The sequence below is a fragment of the Eretmochelys imbricata genome, chromosome 2, assembly GCF_965152235.1.
Source record: "Eretmochelys imbricata isolate rEreImb1 chromosome 2, rEreImb1.hap1, whole genome shotgun sequence".
NCBI classification, from domain to species: domain Eukaryota; kingdom Metazoa; phylum Chordata; order Testudines; family Cheloniidae; genus Eretmochelys; species Eretmochelys imbricata.
In genome coordinates, this window is record NC_135573.1 from 22,823,384 (window position 1) to 22,837,692 (window position 14,309).

Below are 14,309 nucleotides of genomic sequence, written 5' to 3' on the forward strand. Positions count from 1 at the left end.
CATGAGTCAGACTCCCCAAAATCACGAGATTGGCTTAAAAATCATGAGGATTCTTTAAAAAAAAAATTGTAATGTGGGTTCTCTTTATTTCCCTTCCGGTTTCTGAACCAGGCAAGATAGAAACTTACCTTTCTAGTGCAGCCAGGGCTCCAGAGAGCAGGAGCCCCGGACACCCAGGGCTGGCAGACAGCAGGGGGCTCCTCGTGGTTGTGTGTTCCAGACTTCCATTTCACCAACCAAGTATCAAATGTGAACTCCACTAGAACAGCCTTAACATGGAGTCACAGACAGCCCCCTTGGGCACCCTGAATCCATCTTGCCACCCAGGTGAGCCTGCCTTTGTGACAGATGGTCCCTTGCACCAAAAACCATAACAATATTCCGGTCCCTCGGACTGGTCACTCAGCCAGCTGAATTGCACCTCAGATCTCAAACCGAAGACAATGTTCGTGGCCAATCCTATAATAAACTAGCTAAATCTTTCCGAACTAGGAAAAGAAATAAGAAATTATTTACCAGGTTAAAGCAGGTAAACATACACACAAAGGAGTTACAGTCTGAGGTTTCAAAAAGTAGTAGAAGCTGCTGGAACATGCAAGCTCTGTAGATCCTTTAGGGTTAACCCTAGCCAAACAGCCGGGATCCCTTGCTTATGCTTATGCTTGTAAGGCATGCCATCCCCCTGAAGTCCAAGCAGCATAGGGACAACAGTTTCTTCTTGACAGGGATTTTTATTCCATTCCCCCCAGAGCTGGTGGGGCAAGTGTTTGTGCAGGTCTCCGCCTCCTCGTGGGTGGGGGTGTGAGGCGGAGCAATCAGCCAAGCCTTTTGTCCACGGATGATCCACAGTGGCTTGTCTGTTGTCTCAGGGTCTTCTCTTGGTGGAAAGGAGATGACTCCTCTTCTGGTAAACTAGCATTTCACACTTGGGAATGCTTCTCTCCTGACTGGTGGCGGCCAGGGGGTTTACAGTTTTAGAGCCAAGGCTTATATATCACCTTATAACGTGGGATACAGATATTATAGGTGAGAAGAATGCATGCAGCAACTCACCAGCTTTTCATAAAGTCTAAACACGAAACACATTTTTATAAAAATAATGCCCGTTTTAACAACACTAACACACAGGTGAGCAAGACTAGTTTCCAGCCATGCATTTGTCACTTTTCTAGGGGCCTTGGCATAAGCTGGCACCTGGTCTGCCAGTGTCAGAGAAGAGGATCTTCCCTCTTATCCCCAGGGGTCTGTACTGGGACCAGTACCGTTCAACTTATTCAAAAATGACCGGGGGAAAGGGGTAAACAGTGAGGTGGCAAAATTTGCAGACGATACAAAACTACTCAGAATAGTTAAGGCCAAAGCAGACTGCCAAGAGCTACAAAGAGCTCTCGCAAAACTGGGGGACTGGGCAACAAAATGGCAGAGGAAAGTCAGTGTTGATCAATGCAAAGTAACGCACACTGGAAAACATAATCCCAGCTATACCTATAAAACGATTGGGGGCGGGGGAGGGGGAGGGGAAGGGTCTAAATGAGCTGTTACCACTCAAGAAAGAGACCTAGGAGTCATTGTGGACAGTTCTCTGAAAACATCCACTGAATGTGCAGTGGAGTGTTGGGAATCATTAAGACAGGGATAGATAATAAGACAGAAAATACCTGCGTGCTGATGCGGTCGCCCCATCTCAAAAAAGGCATATTGGAATTGGAAAGATTCAGAAAAGGGCAAGAAAAATGATGAGGGGGTATGGAACAGCTTCTGTATAAGAAGAGATTCTTAAGATTGGGCCTTTTCAGCTTGGAAAAGAGCCGACTAAGAGGGGATACGATGGAGGTCTATAAAATCATGACTGGCGTGGAGAAAGTAAATAAGGAAGTGTTATGTACTCCTTCTCATAATACAAGACCTAGGGGTCACCAAATTAAATTTACAGGCAGCCGGTTTAAAACAAACAAAAGAAAGTATTTCTTCACACAACACACAGTCAACCTGCGGAACTCTTTGCCAGAGGACGTTGCGAAGGCCAAGAACATAACAGGTTTCAAAAAAGAACTAGATAAATTCATGGAGGATAGGTCCATTGATGGCGCTTAGCCAGTGGTATCCCTAGCTAACCCCTATTTGCCAGAAGCTGGGAATGGGCGACAGGGGATGGATGATTGCCTGTTCCGTTCATTCCCTCTGGGGCCCCTGGCATTGGCCGCTGTCAGAAGACAGGATACTGGGCTAGATGGACTTTTGGTCTGACCCAGTTTGGCCGTTCTTACGCGCTTATCCCATAACCACTTAAGTTTTCTTTTAGAGCCTTCGGTGAGGGACCCCGTCAAAGGCTTTCTGAAAATCCCAGTTCGCAGTATCGACTGAATCATCCTTATCCACATGCTTGCTGAGATCCTCAAAGAATTCTAGAAGATTGGTGAGGTAGGAGTTCCCTTTACAAAAGCTGTGTTCACCCTTTCCCAATACATCCTGTTTATCTGGGTGCCTGATCATTCTTTACTACCAATTTGCCTGTTACTGAAGTTAGGCTCAGCAGCCTGCAATTGCCAGGGTCACCCCTGGAGCCCATTTTAAAAATTGGCATTACATTAGCTACCTGCCAGTCGTCTGCAACAGAGGCTTGCTTCAGTGGTAGCTTGCGTACTACGGCTAGTAGTTGTGCAATTTCATCTCTGAGTTCCCTCAGAACTCGTGGTCGAATGCCATCTGGTCCTGGTGACTTATTCCTGTTTAATTTAACCATTTGTTCTAAAACCTCTTATACTGGGATGGGACTTCAGATTTGTCACCCAATAAGGACAGCTCCGATGTGGGACTCTCCCTCCCGTCCTCTGCAGTGAAGACAGCTGCAAAGAATTCATGAAGCTCCTCTGCAATGGCCTTGTCTTCCTAGAGTGCTCCTTTGTCAGCTAGTGGCCCCACCGCCTCTTTGGCAGGCTGCCTGCTTCTGATGTACTTTAAAACATTCTTATGGTTAGCTTTTGTGTCGTTAGCACGTTGCTTCTCAGATTCTTTCTTGGCCTGACTTGTTATACTTTGACACTTACCCGGCCAGAGTTCGTGCACCTTCCTATTATCCTCACTAGGATTTGATTTCCAAATTTTGAAGGATGACTTTTGGCCTCTAACGGCCTTCCTTACTCTGCCGTTTATGGTGTCTGCCAGGCTGAGCTGGCAGCGCGGCCGGGGCCGGTCCAGTGCCAGGACGGGGAATCACTCCGTCCTCTCGGGAGTGGTGCGATTAGCCAGGTCAGGGTCTGCCCCCAGCCCTGGCCAGACTCCCTCAGGACCACTTGCCTGGAGAGAGGATGACCATACGTCCCCGTTTGGCTGGAGCAGTTCCCTTTTTAAGCTCTGTTCCGGCCATCCTGCCTTTTTTTTTTTTTTTTTTTGACAAAAATGGCCATTTATCCCGTTTGCTCTTGCCAACTGATGAGTTGGCAAGAGCAAATAAACAAATGCCCAGTTTACCAAAAAAGTCTGGTGCGACCCCCTAGCGGGGCGTGGAGGAACGTGCGTGTGTGTGTGTGGGGGGGGAAGAGTGGCGACACGAGGTGTCAGGCAGCAGGGCTTGTCGGGGGCGGGGCCCTAGCCCTAGCCCCAGGTAGAATGGAGCTTGGGGGGGGATAGGGGCCAGCCCCAGCCCCTGGCAGCGGTGTGGGGAGGGTGTCAGCCCCAGATCCTGGCAGTGGTGGGGGGAGGCGGGGCGAAGGAGGGGTCAGCCCCTGGCTGCGGTGTGGGGAGCTGTGGGGGAGGGGTCAGCCTGTGGGAAGGAGCAGAAAAGAGCGTTGGGGCTGCGGTATAGCACTTGCATAGGCTTTCTTTGCCCTGTTTTGCTGTAAGAGTTAACAGTGAGAGATTGCTAGTCCCACGTCAGTGGGTGGGTCTGTGCAAATTAGGAGCGTCCAGGGAAACCAGCAAGAGGAAGGCGGCTGCAAGACTTTTCTGTCTTTGAACAGAATTGTGTGTTAAGGGTTCTTGCTTTGAATTCTTCCACGGGAGTCATTGTGGGGAAGGGTTCCTCACTTAGAGTTACCTAGTTATGGTGTTTGTTGCGTGTCTGGGAGCTCGTCACGGTGAGGTAGAAAGCGGTGGGCGCAGAGGTGTGCGGTGCGTCGCAGGCTCTCACCATCGCTTCTCAGCTCCTTGGAGCTCAGATCAAGTGTAGTACCTGTTCTTATCAGTTTAATATCTGATATGTCCTTTATTTAAGGACTGTATATTAAATTGATTTTTGGAACAGGGCGCTGGATTAGGAGCTTGCTCTGCCCACCCCATGCCTTGACCTGGTATTGCAGTGTTTCCAGGAACAGTGCATCTCCTTTTGGGGGAAGAATGTTCTGGTTTGAAAAGTAGAAAGAGTTTTACTGTGAGGATGCTTCTTTAAAGCAGATTTTTTTCAAGTAGTTGAGAAATCTGAAATCTGTACCGCTGTGGTTTCTTTGTGACAAAGTATTCTTGCAATTGCTTGGGAGTGTTTTGTGGGGCTACAGATGTAGGGTTCTCTGTCTCACTAGAGGATTGTTTGAGAAGCTGGGATCCTTCTTTCTGCTGTGAGTCTTTTCAACAGTAATGAGGGACAAATGCTTTCCAGACTGTGGGTCTGTTGGGGAGTCGGTTGGTTGGTTTTTTGTTTGTTTGTTTTGGGAGGAGCGGGGCGGGGATCAGTAATATTTGAGGTCACACGTATCTCAACAGCTGTGTGAGTTACACAGACTTCTCCCCACCCAGCCCATGTCCCATGTATCTTGGTTTGTAAGATCAAGACAAGGCACTAGGTGTCATGCTGCGCCCGGCACACAGGGGTCCCAATCCTGATTCTTCCCCCCCACCCCCGAACCTACTGTAATGTAAACGCTAAATAATAATCCTTAACTTCTCAGCGTTGCCACCCTGACCATTGGAAAATCATGAGTCAGACTCCCCAAAATCACGAGATTGGCTTAAAAATCATGAGGATTCTTTAAAAAAAAAATTGTAATGTGGGTTCTCTTTATTTCCCTTCCGGTTTCTGAACCAGGCAAGATAGAAACTTACCTTTCTAGTGCAGCCAGGGCTCCAGAGAGCAGGAGCCCCGGACACCCAGGGCTGGCAGACAGCAGGGGGCTCCTCGTGGTTGTGTGTTCCGGACTTCCATTTCACCAACCAAGTATCAAATGTGAACTCCACTAGAACAGCCTTAACATGGAGTCACAGACAGCCCCCTTGGGCACCCTGAATCCATCTTGCCACCCAGGTGAGCCTGCCTTTGTGACAGATGGTCCCTTGCACCAAAAACCATAACAATATTCCGGTCCCTCGGACTGGTCACTCAGCCAGCTGAATTGCACCTCAGATCTCAAACCGAAGACAATGTTCGTGGCCAATCCTATAATAAACTAGCTAAATCTTTCCGAACTAGGAAAAGAAATAAGAAATTATTTACCAGGTTAAAGCAGGTAAACATACACACAAAGGAGTTACAGTCTGAGGTTTCAAAAAGTAGTAGAAGCTGCTGGAACATGCAAGCTCTGTAGATCCTTTAGGGTTAACCCTAGCCAAACAGCCGGGATCCCTTGCTTATGCTTATGCTTGTAAGGCATGCCATCCCCCTGAAGTCCAAGCAGCATAGGGACAACAGTTTCTTCTTGACAGGGATTTTTATTCCATTCCCCCCAGAGCTGGTGGGGCAAGTGTTTGTGCAGGTCTCCGCCTCCTCGTGGGTGGGGGTGTGAGGCGGAGCAATCAGCCAAGCCTTTTGTCCACGGATGATCCACAGTGGCTTGTCTGTTGTCTCAGGGTCTTCTCTTGGTGGAAAGGAGATGACTCCTCTTCTGGTAAACTAGCATTTCACACTTGGGAATGCTTCTCTCCTGACTGGTGGCGGCCAGGGGGTTTACAGTTTTAGAGCCAAGGCTTATATATCACCTTATAACGTGGGATACAGATATTATAGGTGAGAAGAATGCATGCAGCAACTCACCAGCTTTTCATAAAGTCTAAACACGAAACACATTTTTATAAAAATAATGCCCGTTTTAACAACACTAACACACAGGTGAGCAAGACTAGTTTCCAGCCATGCATTTGTCACTTTTCTAGGGGCCTTGGCATAAGCTGGCACCTGGTCTGCCAGTGTCAGAGAAGAGGATCTTCCCTCTTATCCCCAGGGGTCTGTACTGGGACCAGTACCGTTCAACTTATTCATAAATGACCGGGGGAAAGGGGTAAACAGTGAGGTGGCAAAATTTGCAGACGATACAAAACTACTCAGAATAGTTAAGGCCAAAGCAGACTGCCAAGAGCTACAAAGAGCTCTCGCAAAACTGGGGGACTGGGCAACAAAATGGCAGAGGAAAGTCAGTGTTGATCAATGCAAAGTAACGCACACTGGAAAACATAATCCCAGCTATACCTATAAAACGATTGGGGGCGGGGGAGGGGGAGGGGAAGGGTCTAAATGAGCTGTTACCACTCAAGAAAGAGACCTAGGAGTCATTGTGGACAGTTCTCTGAAAACATCCACTGAATGTGCAGTGGAGTGTTGGGAATCATTAAGACAGGGATAGATAATAAGACAGAAAATACCTGCGTGCTGATGCGGTCGCCCCATCTCAAAAAAGGCATATTGGAATTGGAAAGATTCAGAAAAGGGCAAGAAAAATGATGAGGGGGTATGGAACAGCTTCTGTATAAGAAGAGATTCTTAAGATTGGGCCTTTTCAGCTTGGAAAAGAGCCGACTAAGAGGGGATACGATGGAGGTCTATAAAATCATGACTGGCGTGGAGAAAGTAAATAAGGAAGTGTTATGTACTCCTTCTCATAATACAAGACCTAGGGGTCACCAAATTAAATTTACAGGCAGCCGGTTTAAAACAAACAAAAGAAAGTATTTCTTCACACAACACACAGTCAACCTGCGGAACTCTTTGCCAGAGGACGTTGCGAAGGCCAAGAACATAACAGGTTTCAAAAAAGAACTAGATAAATTCATGGAGGATAGGTCCATTGATGGCGCTTAGCCAGTGGTATCCCTAGCTAACCCCTATTTGCCAGAAGCTGGGAATGGGCGACAGGGGATGGATGATTGCCTGTTCCGTTCATTCCCTCTGGGGCCCCTGGCATTGGCCGCTGTCAGAAGACAGGATACTGGGCTAGATGGACTTTTGGTCTGACCCAGTTTGGCCGTTCTTACGCGCTTATCCCATAACCACTTAAGTTTTCTTTTAGAGCCTTCGGTGAGGGACCCCGTCAAAGGCTTTCTGAAAATCCCAGTTCGCAGTATCGACTGAATCATCCTTATCCACATGCTTGCTGAGATCCTCAAAGAATTCTAGAAGATTGGTGAGGTAGGAGTTCCCTTTACAAAAGCTGTGTTCACCCTTTCCCAATACATCCTGTTTATCTGGGTGCCTGATCATTCTTTACTACCAATTTGCCTGTTACTGAAGATAGGCTCAGCAGCCTGCAATTGCCAGGGTCGCCCCTGGAGCCCATTTTAAAAATTGGCATTACATTAGCTACCTGCCAGTCGTCTGCAACAGAGGCTTGCTTCAGTGGTAGCTTGCGTACTACGGCTAGTAGTTGTGCAATTTCATCTCTGAGTTCCCTCAGAACTCGTGGTCGAATGCCATCTGGTCCTGGTGACTTATTCCTGTTTAATTTAACCATTTGTTCTAAAACCTCTTATACTGGGATGGGACTTCAGATTTGTCACCCAATAAGGACAGCTCCGATGTGGGACTCTCCCTCCCGTCCTCTGCAGTGAAGACAGCTGCAAAGAATTCATGAAGCTCCTCTGCAATGGCCTTGTCTTCCTAGAGTGCTCCTTTGTCAGCTAGTGGCCCCACCGCCTCTTTGGCAGGCTGCCTGCTTCTGATGTACTTTAAAACATTCTTATGGTTAGCTTTTGTGTCGTTAGCACGTTGCTTCTCAGATTCTTTCTTGGCCTGACTTGTTATACTTTGATACTTACCCGGCCAGAGTTCGTGCACCTTCCTATTATCCTCACTAGGATTTGATTTCCAAATTTTGAAGGATGACTTTTGGCCTCTAACGGCCTCCATTACTCTGCCGTTTATGGTGTCTGCCAGGCTGAGCTGGCAGCGCGGCCGGGGCCGGTCCAGTGCCAGGACGGGGAATCACTCCGTCCTCTCGGGAGTGGTGCGATTAGCCAGGTCGGGGTCTGCCCCCAGCCCTGGCCAGACTCCCTCAGGACCACTTGCCTGGAGAGAGGATGACCATACGTCCCCGTTTGGATGGAGCAGTTCCCTTTTTAAGCTCTGTTCCGGCCATCCTGCCTTTTTTTTTTTTTTTTTTCCTTTTTTGACAAAAACGGCCATTTATCCCCTTTGCTCTTGCCAACTGATGAGTTGGCAAGAGCAAATAAACAAATGCCCAGTTTAGCAAAAAAGTCCGGTGCGACCCCCTAGCGGGGCGTGGAGGAACGTGCGTGTGTGTGTGTGGGGGGGAAGAGTGGCGACACGAGGTGTCAGGCAGCAGGGCTTGTCGGGGGCGGGGCCCTAGCCCTAGCCCCAGGTAGAATGGAGCTTGGGGGGGGATAGGGGCCAGCCCCAGCCCCTGGCAGCGGTGTGGGGAGGGTGTCAGCCCCAGATCCTGGCAGTGGTGGGGGGAGGCGGGGCGAAGGAGGGGTCAGCCCCTGGCTGCGGTGTGGGGAGCTGTGGGGGAGGGGTCAGCCTGTGGGAAGGAGCAGAAAAGAGCGTTGGGGCTGCGGTATAGCACTTGCATAGGCTTTCTTTGCCCTGTTTTGCTGTAAGAGTTAACAGTGAGAGATTGCTAGTCCCACGTCAGTGGGTGGGTCTGTGCAAATTAGGAGCGTCCAGGGAAACCAGCAAGAGGAAGGCGGCTGCAAGACTTGTCTGTCTTTGAACAGAATTGTGTGTTAAGGGTTCTTGCTTTGAATTCTTCCACGGGAGTCATTGTGGGGAAGGGTTCCTCACTTAGAGTTACCTAGTTACGGTGTTTGTTGCGTGTCTGGGAGCTCGTCACGGTGAGGTAGAAAGCGGTGGGCGCAGAGGTGTGCGGTGCGTCGCAGGCTCTCAGCATTGCTTCTCCGCTCCTTGGAGCTCAGATCAAGTGTAGTACCTGTTCTTATCAGTTTAATATCTGATATGTCCTTTATTTAAGGACTATATATTAAATTGAGTTTTGGAACAGGGGGCTGGACTAGGAGCTTGCTCTGCCCACCCCATGCATTGACCTGGTATTGCAGTGTCTCCAGGAACAGTGCATCTCCTTTTGGGGAAGAATGTTGTGGTTTGAAAAGTAGAAAGAGTTTTACTGTGATGATGTTTCTTTAAAGCAGATTTTTTTCAAGTAGTTGAGAAATCTGAAATCTGTACCGCTGTGGTTTCTTTGTGACAAAGTATTCTTGCAATTGCTTGGGAGTGTTTTGTGGGGCTACAGATGTAGGGTTCTTTGTGTCACTAGAGGATTGTTTGAGAAGCTGGGATCCTTCTTTCTGCTGTGAGTCTTTTCAACAGTAATGAGGGACAAATGCTTTCCAGACTGTGGGTCTGTTGGGGAGTCGGTTGGTTGGTTTTTTGTTTGTTTGTTTTGGGAGGAGCGGGGCGGGGATCAGTAATATTTGAGGTCACATGTATCTCAACAGCTGTGTGAGTTACACAGACTTTTCCCCACCCAGCCCATGTCCCATGTATCTTGGTTTGTAGGATCAAGACAAGAGCATTGGGGCTGCGGTATAGAGTTACTGCGGGGAGTTAGGGGTGTGACGTTATTGACTTGAACTGGGACCGTATAGAACGTTTTTGCAACCAAGGTCCTGTCGTGGTATTAAATCTTGTATAGAGGGGGTCAAATAAGGTGTCGAAGACAAGGTTATGTTTTGATGGTTATGAGGATGCTATTTGTTTGCATGTATCATTTTTGTATTTAAAGTTATAAGTATTGGCTCTATACTGTCTGTATTTCAAACCTATGCTATGCTTCTGGCTCACACACCAGACAAGTTGGTGTCAGCTCTGCCTAGCCTGTTTGATGGCCCATTAAGGACCATCAGATATACAATCTACCCTTTGAGAGAAGGCAGACACGCCTTGGGACTCAGCAAGGTATGCAGAGACATGCCTATGGATAGAACTCTGAGGTTTTTCCATGCCATTTGATGGAATGCTTGTCTTTGGAACAAAGAAAGAAATATAAGAGAATATAAAAAGCTGCTGCAGCTCCTCCGTCTGGTCTTCAATCCTGCTTCTTACCTCTGGAGGAACTTTGCTAAACATTGAAGAAAGGACTGATGACCCATCCCAGCTGTGGATGTACTCCAGAGACTTGATTTGAACCTGCAGTTTATTCTGTCACTGCTAGAAGCCTGAACTAAGAACTTTGCCATTACTGTATGTAATTGATTCCATTTAACTAATTCTAGCTCTCATCTATATCTTTTTCCTTTTATGAATAAAGCTTTAGATTTTAGATTCTAAAGGATTGGCAACAGCGTGATTTGTGGGTAAGATCTGATTTGTATATTGACCTGGGTCTGGGGCTTGGTCCTTTGGGATCGAGAGAACCTTTTTTCTTTTACTGGGGTATTGGTTTTCATAACCATTTGTTCCCATAATGAATGGCACTGGTGGTGATATGTGGAAACTGGAGTGTCTGAGGGAATTGCTTGTGTGACTTGTGGTTAGCCAGTGGGGTAAAACCAAAGTCTTCCCTGTTTGGCTGGTTTGGTTTGCCTTGGTGTGCACAGAAACCCCAGCCTTGGGCTGTAACTGCTCTGCTTTAAGCAATTTGTCCTGAATTGGCACTCTCAGTTGGGTGCCACCAGAACCAGCATCGTTTCAGTGGCGTAGTCTTGCTTGGATCCACAGAACCAGGTCAATTAAACTTTGGGTCAGAACCTCACTCTATCCAAATCTGAATTTTGGTATTGAGAGTTTGGTTAGTTAAAAAGCAGTTGCAATGGGTGAACAAAGAGCAAATGAGGGCCTTGGCAAAAAAAACTCCGGAAGATTTGTATTCAGAAAAGGGGATAAGCTTGAGAAAGAATGCTACAAATCAAGAACTGAGAGATCGGTTAATGGCCAGTGATTAGAAGGCATGAGCACAGCCCTTACCTGATACTACAGAAGCTGCGGAAAAAATCAGAATGCAAAAGGCAGCAAATAAACTGCAACTTGAGCATAAAGAGAAACTAGCAGTAATTTGATGGCTAGAAAAGCAGAAGATAGCCGAGATAAAGAGAGAAGCTGATGAAAGGAAGAAGAAAGCTCACCAGATGAGCCTCTGTCTTCATGAAAAGAAAAGGAGTACTTGTGGCACCTTAGAGACTAACCAATTTATTTGAGCATAAGCTTTCGTGAGCTACAGCTCACTTCATCGGATGCATACTGTGGAAACTGCAGAAGACATTATATACACAGAGACCATGAAACAATACCTCCTCCCACCCCACTCTCCTGCTGGTAATAGCTTATCTAAAGTGATCACTTTCCTTACAATGTGTATGATAATCAAGTTGGGCTATTTCCAGCACAAATCCAGGTTTTCTCACCCTCCGCCCCCCCACAAACTCACTCTCTTGCTGGTAATAGCTCATCCAAAGTGACCACTCTCTTTACAATGTGTATGATAATCAAGGTGGGCCATTTCCAGCACAAATCCAGGTTTTCTCACCCCCCACCCCCATACACACACAAACTCACTCTCCTGCTGGTAATAGCTCATCCAAAGTGACCACTCTCCCTACAATGTGCATGATAATCAAGGTGGGCCATTTCCAGCACAAATCCAGGTTTTCTCACCCCCCCCCCCCCACAAACCACTCTCCTGCTGGTAATAGCTCATCCAAACTGACCACTCTCCTTACAATGTGTATGATAATCAAGGTGGGCCATTTCCAGCATAAATCCAAGTTTAACCAGAACGTATGGGGGAGGGGGGGGAGATAATGACTTAGCCACTCCCAGTCTCTAGTTTCTGAAACTGCTGAATTAGAATTCATTTGCAAATTGGATACTATTAATTTAGGCTTAAATAGAGACTGGGAGTGGCTAAGTCATTATGCAAGGTAGCCTATTTCCCCTTGTTCTTTCCTATCCCTCCCCCCCCAGACGTTCTGGTTAAACTTGGATTTATGCTGGAAATGGCCCACCTTGATTATCATGCACATTGTAGGGAGAGTGGTCACTTTGGATAAACTATTACCAGCAGGAGAGTGAGTTTGTGTGTGTGTGTTTTGGGGTGGGGGGGGTGAGAAAACCTGGATTTGTGCTGGAGAATGGCCCACCTTGATTTTCATACACATTGTAAGGAGCGTGGTCACTTTGGATAAGCTATTACCAGCAGGAGAGTAAGTTTGTGTGTGTGGTTTTTGGAAAAAGGGGGGAGGGGGGTAAGAAAACCTGGATTTGTGCTGGAAATGGCCCAACTTGATTATCATGCGCATTGTAGAGAGAGTGGTCACTTTGGATGAGCTATTACCAGCAGGAGAGTGGGGTGGGAGGAGGTATTGTTTCATGGTCTCTGTGTATATAATGTCTTCTGCAGTTTCCACAGCATGCATCTGATGAAGTGAGCTGTAGCTCACGAAAGCTTATGCTCAAATCAATTGGTTAGTCTCTAAGGTGCCACAAGTACTCCTTTTCTTTTTGCGAATACAGACTAACATGGCTGTTACTCTGAAATCTGTCTTCATGAACAAGGTCAGCTCGCAGACTGCACTGGGCAGCACAGCATGGGGAGGAGGTGACCAGTCCTCTGTGGAGAAAGAAGTGGTTCGGGACTATTTAGAAAAGCTGGACGAGCACAAGTCCATGGGGCCGGATGTGTTGCATCCGAGAGTGCTAAAGGAGTTGGCGGATGTGATTGCAGAGCCACTGGCCATTATCTTTGAAAACTCATGGCGATCTAGGGAAGTCCCGGATGACTGGAAAAAGGCTAATGTAGTGCCCATCTTTAAAAAAGGGAAGAAGGCGGATCCTGGGAACTACAGGCCAGTCAGCCTCACCTCAGTCCCTGGAAAAATCATGGAGCAGGTCCTGAAGGAATCAATTCTGAAGCACTTAGAGGAGAGGAAAGTGATCAGGAACAGTCAGCATGGATTCACCAAGGGCAAGTCATGCCTGACTAATCTAATTGCCTTCTATGACGAGATAACTGGTTCTGTGGATGAAGGGAAAGCAGTGGACATGTTGTTCCTTGACTTTAGCAAAGCTTTTGACACTGTCTCCCACAGTATTCTTGCCAGCAAGTTAAAGAAGTATGGGCTGGAGGAATGGACTATAAGGTGGATAGAAACCTGGCTAGATTGTCGGGCTCAACGGATAGTGATCAATGGCTCCAGTCTAGTTGGCTGCCGGTATCAAGTGGAGTGCCCGAAGGGTCGATCCTGGGGCCGGTTTTGTTCAATATCTTCATAAATGATCTGGAGGATGGTGTGGATTGCACCCTCAGCAAGTTTGCAGATGACACTAAACTGGGAAGAGACGTAGATACGCTGGAGGGTAGGGATAGGATACAGAGGGACCTAGACAAATTGGAGGATTGGGCCAAAAGAAATCTGATGAGGTTCAACAAGGACAAGTGCAGAGTCCTGCACTTAGGATGGAAGAATCCAATGCACCGCTACAGACTAGGGACCGAATGGCTTGGCAGCAGTTCTGCAGAAAAGGACCTAGGGGTTACAGTGGATGAGAAGCTGGATATGAGTCAACAGTGTGCCCTTGTTGCCAAGAAGGCCAATGGCATTTTGGGATGTATACGTAGGGGCATTGCCAGCAGATCGAGGGACGTGAACGTTCCCCTCTATTTGACACTGGTGAGGCCTCATCTGGAGTACTGTGTCCAGTTTTGGGCCCGACACTTTTGTACCAATAAATTAAAAACCAGCAGGATCTCATTAAAGGGAAAAAGGCAAAATACCACATTTATTGTGAATACAGAAAGAATCATAGTAAGCAGTTAGTTATAGTTATAACATTCCATTCAATCTCATATTTATTCACACATTCATTCATACAAACACACACACACACAGAGGTTCTGAAAGGTTGTTATCATAGTTACCAGCCTTAGAGTTGCTCATGCCAAGCCACTGGCCAGGTGGCCTGGAGATGAGGAGGGAGCAGGGCCTTGTTAGATGGTGATCTGATGCTTCTGGAAGTTGGTTTGCAGAATCAGAGCCCCCCCAAAGTTCTCACTTTTTAGAGTCTATTTTTATAGGAATTTATTCCTAGGCCAGTCTGTGGGAATTGCTTCATCATGCTGTTGCTGAATCAATCTGCAGATAGCACATTCCTGACGGCTCCGTGCTGCCAGATGTTATCTTGTTCTTTGGTTCTCCCA

At 47.3% G+C, this 14,309-nt stretch overlaps 2 non-coding genes across 2 annotated transcripts; both read left to right on the forward strand.

Moving 5' to 3' along the window:
- Positions 1-4,130: 4,130 nt before the first annotated feature.
- LOC144261690 (U2 spliceosomal RNA) lies at positions 4,131-4,323 on the forward strand. The gene has a single exon (XR_013345392.1). It is a non-coding gene; the product is annotated as a U2 spliceosomal RNA (small nuclear RNA).
- Positions 4,324-9,045: 4,722 nt separating this feature from the next.
- On the forward strand, positions 9,046-9,238 carry LOC144261688 (U2 spliceosomal RNA). Its single transcript, XR_013345390.1, has one exon. It is a non-coding gene; the product is annotated as a U2 spliceosomal RNA (small nuclear RNA).
- The last annotated feature ends 5,071 nt before the right edge of the window (positions 9,239-14,309 follow it).